General features: G+C 39.1%; 1 pseudogene; it reads left to right on the top strand.

Moving 5' to 3' along the window:
- The first annotated feature begins 4,891 nt into the window (after positions 1 to 4,891).
- On the top strand, positions 4,892 to 5,642 carry LOC112319254 (ADP-ribosylation factor-like protein 5A pseudogene; annotated as a pseudogene).
- Positions 5,643 to 10,766: the final 5,124 nt, after the last annotated feature.

Genomic DNA, 10,766 nt, shown 5'->3' with positions numbered 1-10,766 from the left:
AGGCATCAGAATAGACATCAGATAATAAAGTCTGTGGTTCAGAAAATGTTAAACATTAAAGAAATTTTAATATGCCTAAAAAGTATAGATTCTTCAGAAATTTTTAAACCAAAGGAAAATGTTTAGGAAGGCTGACAGTGATCCCCATCTGCCCTCTCCCAGGAAAGAGAGATGACACATTACAAGGCTGCTCAACGGGGTCCAGTTGATAAGTAGGCATAGTCCTTCTATCACCAATAACTTCTGGAATAGGACACAAATAGTTATTCCCAATCCACATGGAAAAACGATATGTCCCACAAACAAAAATTGATGAATAATATTACAGTCTGTACTCCATCTCCTGAGAAAATGCCAAAGGATAGCATGCTTTCCTAAAGACCTCAACCCTTTCACCACCACCATCCCCATTCGTAGTCTTTCGATGAACAGCCCTCACTTCTTGGAATTTTCCTTTTTCCACTCTGAGCTTCCAACCTTCCAACATGCTCAAAATCTTCTGAAAGGCATTCTCTCCACCTCAGTCTCCACATTATGCCTCCCATCCTCACAGTACCCCACACCCTGTCCTTGCTAGACATGAACATGGAGATTTGCCTTGTAACCCACTGGGCTAAGCTACCACGCAAAGCTAGATGCCTCCTTCCCTCCACTATGCTACCGCCCCCTTGCGTCACAGCGAGGGAAGTACACAGAGAATGCTAAGAGGTCCGGTTGTTCTCTTCTTTGACCGCCTTCCTGGTCACAAAGTGTCATGAAGAATTTGTGCATCTCAGAATCAGACTTCCGAATTGTTAAAAGCAGTGTTCAAAGGAAACCACCAGTGTTTGGCTGCGGGGAACTATTCTCTTTCTCCATTTCCATGATGAAATCTGAAATCAGGATAGGAAGGAGACATCTTTCTTTTGATAATTAAAATTATCAGAAGGCAGGCAGGCAACTAGCATGTATGACAGGTACTAGAAACTTACCTAGTTTTAAAAGATAGGGTGTACAGGAAGGTATGCTACACACCTAAAAAAGAGAAATCTCTACTGAAGTGAGAAGAAATTCAGAAAATGGGCTATTGGAGAGCAGCAAAAAAATCTTTGCAGGATTCATAACCCTGTCTAGGAAACTGCATGTTACCTGGAATCTCTCTAGAGAAAAAGAAGCTGTGTCAAGATGCTTCCCGGTATATTTAGCTGAAATGCATGCAAACTCCATTTGAATGATTTATGAGGAGTCATTGTTGGTATTTTTAAACACATTTTTGCTATAAGAAGCTTATTTTTATAAGGATTTATTAATCAAAATATCACCAAATTTAAACACACACTGTTTTTATTCAAGCTTTAATCTCTATCCGCCTGAAACGTGGGGGTAGGTGTGGGAGGCAATATACAGACCCAGCTCCAATAACAAATTGGAGTTCAGAGAAAAATTGCTGTCACAAAACCTGTCCATAAATTTCCAAGTGACTGAATAAACACATATGTATCTTCTGAATTTTTTATTGAGTAGATGACAATCTTTAAAATTGTCAGTATATTTGCTTTTCTTTTTCCTTTATGAAAAGCTCAACTACTTATTGGTCATGTAAAAGCATAGTCCTTCATATATAGAATATTCCAATAAAAGCTAAATGATCCTTCTAAATATAATGATCATTTATGTTTTCTCCTCAGTGAGGTCAACCTAAATATTTCTAGCAGTACAGTAGTTATTAATGTGGGGTGATTTTGCCCACAAGAAACATTTGGCCATGTCTGTGGACATTTCTGTTTGTCAAACGTGGAGGATGCTGCTAGCTTGTACTGAGTAGAGGCCAGGAAGGCTGCTAATCATTCTGCAATGCACAGGAACAGCACCTTACAATGAAGACTATTCAGCTTAAAATGTCAATAGCATTGACTTTGAGAAACCCTCTTCTAGAAGAATGTATGCTACTTCGTGAACGTTCTTTCCCTTCTACTTTCCCATTTTGCCATCTCCTACCCCTAATCCATTCAGTGGTCTTCATTAGGGAAGTTATATAGTCTACTTGACTCAACATGGTTACTTTGAACCATTTCAGTTTGCATGGTCATTTTTATGGCCCACGCTGCCTGCAAAGGGAGCACTGCTGGTTTTCATATGTCTGACCATCTGCCTCGGGCCAGATGAGTGTGTGGGCATCTGTGCAAAGAGCACCTGCAGGAACCATGAGCTGCCATGAGGCCAGACACAACTTGCCAGGAAGCTCATACTTAAGAAATAATAAAGTTCTTTTTAAAATACTGAGTCATGGTAGAAGTTAATCAAAAGGAAAAGTCTATGTTAAGATCTAGTTGTTGGGGTTTTCTTTATCATCACCCAAGGCCATGTTTATCAATTTTAGAGAGAGGGGAATGGAAGGAGAGAGAGAAAGAGAGAAACAAGGAGGGGAGAGAGAAACATCAATCAGTTGCCTTCTTGTACACAACCTTCTCGGGTACCAAACCCACAGCCTGCACATGTGCCTTGACTGGGAATCAAACCCATGACCTTTCAGTCTACAGGACGACGCTACAACCAATTGAGCCACACCAGCCAGGGCTGTTTTGTTTTTAAGTAAACTTAATTTTTAGAGTAGTTTTAGGTTCACAACAAAATTGAGAGGAACGTAAAGGGTTTTCCCATTATCCCCTTCCCCCGCAAATAAATAGCCACCCCATAATCAACATAGCCCACCAGAGTGGTACAACTGTTACAACTGATGAACCTACGTGACACATCATTCTCACCCAGAGCCTACGTTAGGGTTCACTCTTGGTGTTGTACATTTTATGGGGCTGGACAAAATTTTAATGACATGTACCCAACACTGTAGTATCATAAAGAGTATTTTCACTGTCCTAAAAATCCTTTGTGCTCACATAGTCATCCCTCTCCATCCAACTCCTGGTAACCACTGATATTTTTACTGTGGGAAAAAATCTCCATAATTTTGCCCTTTCCAGAATGTCATATAGTATTTAGCCTTTTCAGATTTGCTTCTTTCACTTAGTAATATGCACTTAAGTTTCCTCCTTGTCTTTTCATTGCTTAATAGCTCTTTTTTGGTGCTAAATAATATTCCATCTACTGGATGTACCAGTTTATTTATTCGTTCACCTACTGAAGGACATCTTGGTTATGTTGCTTCAACATTTTGACAATTATGAATATTAACATTTGTTTTTAAGAGCATATTATTAATACAAAGTCTCTGAGAAAGAACAGTGATTAGAGGTGTAGTAGAAAGAAATATTTGCTCATATTTTGGTCAAAGTATTTATCAAATACTATTGCATTGATTTTCTTTTCTTTAGAAAAGAGACTCTAAATCATAATGTACAGAAATCCATATAATACTGGTTTTTGTATGTATGTATTCCTAGTACCTAATATGGTACATGGCAGATAGTAGGTTCTAAGTAACTGATGAATAGATGAATTGAGTTTGTTTCTTCAAGTAAAAATAATAAGATTCGATGAATGATATTTAAAAATGTATAAAGTGAGTTAGAATTGGTAATTGTTTTGCTAGAAAATTAAGACAGAGTTATCCATCTCCTTCCTATTCTAATTTGAAATATTCTCTCTGCCCCATAAAGTCCACAAGAAAATTTTCACATGTAAAGTTAATTTTATATCATGCAAAGCATAAAAGAAGAATAGGTTAGAATACACACTGAGAAGGTGAGAAAAATCCTTCAAAAAGCCAAGGTAAGAAAAGAATATTTTATTAAGCTTTTATTTGTTGCCAGGCATTGAGCTGAAGAAAAAAAAATGAGTAGGATATTATCTGCTTTCTGAGCAACACACCCAGGCAAACCAAGGGACAACCCAAGAAGGCTATGAGCAGGTTTTCTCAGTGAGGGGGCAGATTAGAGAAAGCAGAACCACCTAAGAGACTTTAACACACTCCATACTCCTCCCCTTCACTCCACCCCAATTTCTACCTCCTTAGAGCGACTGCCACACTAAGCTACCCACTGAGGGCCCAGGCGATGTTACTCCTCAGGAACTGAGGAGGTCAGATCAGCTAAAGGGCTGAGACTCATTACTGGATTGAGTTGGCATAAAGAACAAGATAAGTAATGGCCAACTTTTTTTTTCCATTTTAAAAAATGCCATTGCAGGAAGGAAACAGTATTTCTCGGAGTATTACAAGTTTGTACTTTAAGTACAAATAGATTTTAAGACTTATAACTGTGCTGTTTTTCTAAAATATTGCTAAAAATAAAGGGGTTCTCCAACTTGGGTCAGTACCAGAATTACCTGGGGGTCCTGGAGAAAGTACAAAGGCCCAGGCCTTGTCCTACCTGTCAAAGTAAGAATGCACTGGATGCTTGTTAAAAACTGCAAACCCATTTTATTTGGGCTGCTGCAGCGAGAGAGAGAGAGAGAGAGAGAGAGAGAGAGAGAGAGAAATTTTAGTACAGGACTGAGCTCAGCTCTGCAGAAACAAAAGGGGGGAGGGCTTTTGATTGCTAGGATGACCTACTGGAAAAGTACTGAAGGGTGCTGGGGAGAATCTGTCAATGTGATTAGAGCATCTGTGTTTGTTAATTGTCTATTATAGAAGTTATCCTCCTACCCTTCCACTGAGCCTGGGAGATGGGGACACTATCTTCCTTGATTACATTTCAAAGGGCCCAAAGGGAGGCTCCAAGATCCTTGAGAAAGGCATTAACTGGTTACAAAAATGGCAAGAGGCTGGGAGAAGTTTTACAACTTAAAGGGGCAGAGAAAGAATTTACAATTGCAAGTCGCTAAAGTAAATGCTATAAGGAAAAGATAGATCAGGGGCTTGTAGTCTAGAAGAAGCTGGTTTAGGCAGCCACTCTAGAGGACAATGCGGGGGGACAATGACCCTAAAGATTGGCGGCAGACAAAGTGACGGGGAATGTCCGAGAGCCAGGTGAGCACTACCATGGCAGCAGCAGGGCCCAGCACACATTAAGGCAGCCTGGGCTTTGTCCTCCATCTGGTTCTTAGGAAGCGGCCAGCGGTCAGCAGCCAGCACGGGAGCACTGGCAGCAGAAGCGGAGGCTCCAGCGTGTCTTTCTGCTCCCTGTCAACGTCAGCCTGAGCCGGGGGAGGCCAGGAGGCCCAGGTGGTTGGATGGAGTCTGCTGCCCGTTCTTGTCACCAGGATATGGACACTGTTCCATCACCAGGAGCACAAAGTTATCATTGTTGAGCTGGATAATGCAAGGAAAACTACCATCCTTGACCAGTTTTCTGTGAATGAAGTTGTACATACATCCCCTATCACAGAAATTAATGTAGAAGAGCTAGTGGTTCATGATACACATTTCCTAATGTGGGATACCGGTGGCCAAGAATCTCTGCATTCTTCCTGGAACACTTCACTATACTAACACAGAGTGCGTAATTCTTGTTGTGGACAGCACAGCTAGAGAAGAACTCTATAAAACGTTAGCCCATGAGGACCTAAGGAGAGCTCGATTGCTGATTTTGGCTACTAAACAAGATGTTAAAGAATGCATGACTGTAGCAGAAATCCAGCACTTTTAAAAAACAACTTCTATTAACAATTACCAGTGGCATATCCAGGCATGCTGTGCTGTGGGTACTGGAGAGAAATGATGCCAAAGACTTGAATGGATGATGTCACAATTTAAGATTAGATGATCTCTACTGACCTCTTCTTGGAGACTTTGTACAAACAAAGTGCTGGGCTTTACCTAAAAGCTGCAAAAAATTAATGGTGGAACTACTGTATATTTGTAATAAATTGATTTAAATTTATTGTGTAAGAACAAAAATGAAGACGACTTACTTGAAAATAAGGATGAGGTCTCACCTTCTGATTGCTTTCTCATTAGTTTCTTCCAAAACAAGGTCTTAAAGCTGTGACTGATATTTTTCTCATAACGAATTCTCTCAGGACATTGTGTAGGCTGTGGTGTGTACAAAGGGGAAGACACTTTTAACTTTAAGAGCCTTATTATCATTATACCCTTGTTAGTTGAATGTTGTTCTCTTCTTGTTCTATTAGATCAAAATACAAATCAGCACAGATATTTAGTTTCCAATATTTTAAAATGTAATTTACTTATGAAAAGTAGCTTGTACAAGGTTTTAAGTATTGTGTATATATGCCGAGTTTGAGTTAATGCCTTTGATTTAAGTTGTAAAGAAAAGTGAGTAACAAGAACTTATAATATTCTTAATTGAAACCATAATGAGTACTGGCATTGGTTTAAATGTCAATTTGTACTTTTCCTTTATGTCCTCTGTATTGTACTAACAAAACTCAACATCACTGAGCTGCCCTTAAAAAAAAGGGAAGAAAGAAGAAAAGAAAAAGTTTGAAAAAAAGGAAGAAGCCCGTTTAAAGTTTAGTCAAGCTAAGGAGAAACTTAAGACCCACTTGATCATGCCTCAGTGAGTTTTATTAGTTTTCAGGTAAAAAATCTAATAGGTACTGAGATTTGAAACCACTGCTTTGAAATATCTTTTTTAAAAATGTTCAAAACTACCCCAAACTAAATTAAATAGAATGTTGGCAAAGTAACATAATCACATCAATCTGACTTTTTGAATTCCCTTACTAGTTGCAACAGGCAAATAAGTGTAACTTTTATGTGAGATTTAAGAAAGAAAAATAGAACTCAATTGTAAGGTTTCCAATGAAATATAAACCACATGGCACATACCCGTTTTATGAAATTCAAATTTAATTGGGCGCCATGAATTCTTATTTGCTAAACCTGCCCATTCTGTGATGGAGATCGTAACTGGGCTCTCCCTAAGAGCACACAGAAAGTTCCTGATTAAAAATCTGAAAGTTATTGCCTCAGTATTTCCATGGAGAAGAATTTTTTTTAATCTCACCTGAGGATATTTTGTCATTGCTTTTAGAGAGAGAGAAAGAGAGAAAGGGAGGGAGAGAAACATTTGTGTGAGAGAGTGGCATCAAATGGCTGTCTCCTGTACACACCTGGACCGGGGATTGAACCCACAACCTAGGCATGTGCCCTGACCAGGAATCAAACCAGCAACCCTTCACTTATGGGATGAGGCTCCAACCAACTGAGCCACACCAGCCAGGGGTGGAGAAGAATTTTTTAAATAAGTCAAGTCAGACAGGAGTCTTTAGCTATCACTACAGATATCTTTTAGGGATTGCCATTTCCTAAACATCCATTCTCCACAATTCAGCCGGCTTAACAATGCAGTCTTTTGAGGTGCCTGTGGCCACTGTTTGTGAGGCAAACATCTGCTGCCTGGGATACCTTGATTTGTGGAAGCCATTTATTCTCTTTAAAATGTGAGGAGCTCAGCAGGCTGAAATACAAACATTTTCTTCAGCCAGCTTCAGAGAATATGAACAATCTACAAAGGACATACATAATCAATTGCCTCCTAAACTGTAAACCCATAGGTTCCAGACCCAAGATTTTGGTTTTATAACTATTTTATTTGCTTGGTTTAGTTATCAAAGGGATCTGGCCCTGGCTGGTGTGGCTCTGTGGATTGAGTGGCAGCCTGTGAACCAAAGGGTCACTGGTTCAATTCCCAGGCAGAACTGTGGGCCAGGTCCCCAGTAGGGTGTGAGTGAGAGGCAACCACACATTGATGTTTCTCTCCCTCTCTTTCTCCCTCCCTTCCCCTCTCTCTAAACATAAACAAACAAGCAAAAAAAACCCAGGGATCTGTTGTTATCCTGTAATGACAAAAGTGGGTCTACATGACAATTTAACAGCCAAAGCCATTTCTTTCCACCTATCCTTTAAAACACTGTCAGGTAATTAACTTCACAGCAGTTTTCTTAGCAAAGTACTACTACAGATAAAATGAAACATTCATTAATAATTGACCGTGAAAACTGTAGTTAACTACTGTTGAGCTAGTATAATCACTAACAGGAGAAGACGGAGCAGAATAACTGTGAAGTGTTGGAAACCAGAAGCCACAGCTCCAAAGGGCTAACCTCTGAAAGAAAGAAAGTGGGAGATCAAACACAGGAGGTAAAAGCATTATCTACAGTACCTGTATTTTCATATGTTTATGGGCTAAACAATGCGTTAGAGTGTTCGAAGCACAGCAGGAATTCCCCTTTAAAAGACTCTTCCTCAGAAGTCTTTCCTTTGTGTGAAGCCCCAAATAAGAGAACACAAAAACATGAAAATAGCCAAAAGCCCTTCAAAGCACATGAAATACTCAATTACACCAGTGATAACAGTTCATCAAAGCAAGCGCTTTATTTCCACTTTAAGGCCTCTGTCTTGTCCACTTTACTGTCCTTTTACTAAGTGCTATCGGCAAGGACTCTACTTTCCAGGTACAGTGTGACTGTTACTTTCTTCCCCATACACAAGCTTTGGATAACTTTGGCCAAAAGTGGTTTGATTTCAAAGAAATCCTTAAATAAATAAAAGCTTTCATCTGCAGCAGAGTGAAACCCTGGTCTCTCTGACCCCATCTTGTTTGGGCCAGCTTTGTCCCCATGGCCTTTAGCTAGTAGCTGCTATTGTAGATCTGCCCTTCTCATTTTCCCTCCCCTTGATTTAAAAGAAGCCTGAACTTTGGCCTTGCTTAAGATGGATTTGAGGACGAGCAATCACCTCCCATCTTCTCCAGCTGGCACCTTCTCAATTAGAAAACTTCTCCTAACTCCAAACACTAACGTTTTAAATATTGGTATTTTTGAAGCATCGGGCACACAAACTTTTGAACGCTAATAACATACAAAATATCTGTAATTTCTTTCATGCAGAAAACTAACAAAACTAAAGGAAAAGAAAATAATTCCCTCTCCCTCAAATGAATGGGTATTTCATCTTCAGTAACTAAGTTACCATGCATTCTGAGCAAAATCATAAAGAATAGAAAGACTAACCTTACACTAAAGATAATTTCTTAGCCGTTACACTGGTATATTGTTACAATGAGGTATGCAATATTGCTTTGATCTGAAGATCACTATAAAGCATCGAGTCTTTCCTATCAATAATTATCTTTGAGTATAAATAATAACTAAACTTCTATTTTTTTGTATTAAGGAGACCCAGATACTGAACTTGCTACAAAATTGCTAGGGGCAAAGCTCAGAAATAGAAAATAAAAGTTTCATTTTTGTTCATCTGTTCTAAGCAGCAGACCACATTATATCCTTGGGAATTATTTTAAGTAAGTTCTTAAAGAGGAAAAAGCAATGATGTTGTAGGAAAAGCATATAGGGCAAGGATAGAGTCATAAACAAAACCTCCATTGCAAAAGACTTTTGTGGCACCTATGGTGACATTAGAACATCAACAATCTGTTTTAAACAGGTCCATAATTTCTGGTGCAATTCAGAAATAATCACTAATGTGCTTTTTAACTTGCAATTTTCAGAGCCATAAAGCTTAAAATTCACTCTGGAAATATTGGGACTCTTTAATTTAAAATCTGAGATAGGAAATGCCTAATGTCTTTTCTGTATGTTCTTGTTCAAAGATAAGCTGCTCTCTGGGTCTGTAAGAGGAAGGCAGACTTGGTCCATCACACAAAGAACCGTGGGAGGGGAGAAAAAGAGAAAAAAGGCAAATAGAGAGATGAGTGCTTAGCTGTCTCATATCAAATTAATACACACACAAAAAAAACTATTATTTCCTGACTCAAGTATTTTAATCACCCTTGATTTCTAGGTAACAAGAACAATAAATAATTGGTTTAAGTCAAATATAGCTGAGTTTTTGACTTTAAGGTAAGACAGATCATCTCATTGTTTAAGCCGAAACATAATTTAAAAAGGAAGATTTCAGGTGAATAGCCCAAATTCTAGAAGATATTTTATTATGGACAGTTTGTGAAGTTTCCTTTAAAGAACTCTAACAATATACAATATTTCACTTTTTTCCCCTATTTAACTAACTTGAAGTCCTTTTCAGAAATCTTAATCAGTTATGGCTCTGATTATGCCATTATATACATAAGCCTGAAAAAAATCATAATGATTAAATTTAAAATAAATTTCTAAGATAAATACTGAAAGTAAAATGTTTTGCAAATGTCCTATTCATTTCCAGTCCAGTCAGTTGTCTTTAACTCAAATGGACTGACTTAAGCAAACTGTTATATCATTGGCCTCAACCATAATTACAAACCAGGTACGTCCCTGGGGATTCAAGGCTCCTCTACTCTGGGTTCCTACAACCTCTAGGCTGGCTCATGACTGAGAATACTGAGGAAAGACCTACCCACTTCCTGCCCTCATGTGACAGCTGTACAGTGGGGCACATGGTGATGCAGACCCCAGCCCTCGGGGTCCATGTGTTGTGGATGCAATGAACAAATTCACACAGACTGCAGAAGTCCTGTGAAGAAAAAGGGATGGCATGGCCACTCTCTGAGTGAGAGAGGGCCCCGACCCCTGCCTGGACAGGATTTTATTGCTTTTCTGGGCACATTACATCAAGGATGGTCCTCACTTACTATGCACAGGTTCGCTTTAGGTGGTTACCTTTTACAGATAACAAAGGACAGGATGTTGCTAATTATATCAAAGAAAAAGTATATTTGCAAATGCAAAGGGAAAAGTGGTTGAACTGGTTACACTCATCCTTGGGAGATTTAGCATAGATTTTAGGAAGTTACTTTAAAGATATGCAGTAAACATTTGCTCTCTGAATTCAGGGTGAGGGAGTTTTAGCAAAAGCAAGCCTCAAAGCAGCCTAGGTACAATGCAGGCCTGACTCCCCATGGGAGAACCTATTCATGGGCATGGGTCCTATTTGCCGACCTCGCTCCCCATCAGTTTTCCAAATT

Source organism: Desmodus rotundus, chromosome 11, assembly GCF_022682495.2.
Source record: "Desmodus rotundus isolate HL8 chromosome 11, HLdesRot8A.1, whole genome shotgun sequence".
NCBI classification, from domain to species: domain Eukaryota; kingdom Metazoa; phylum Chordata; class Mammalia; order Chiroptera; family Phyllostomidae; genus Desmodus; species Desmodus rotundus.
Note: the sequence above shows the minus strand (reverse complement) of the source record. Positions and strands in the feature narration are given on the sequence as shown.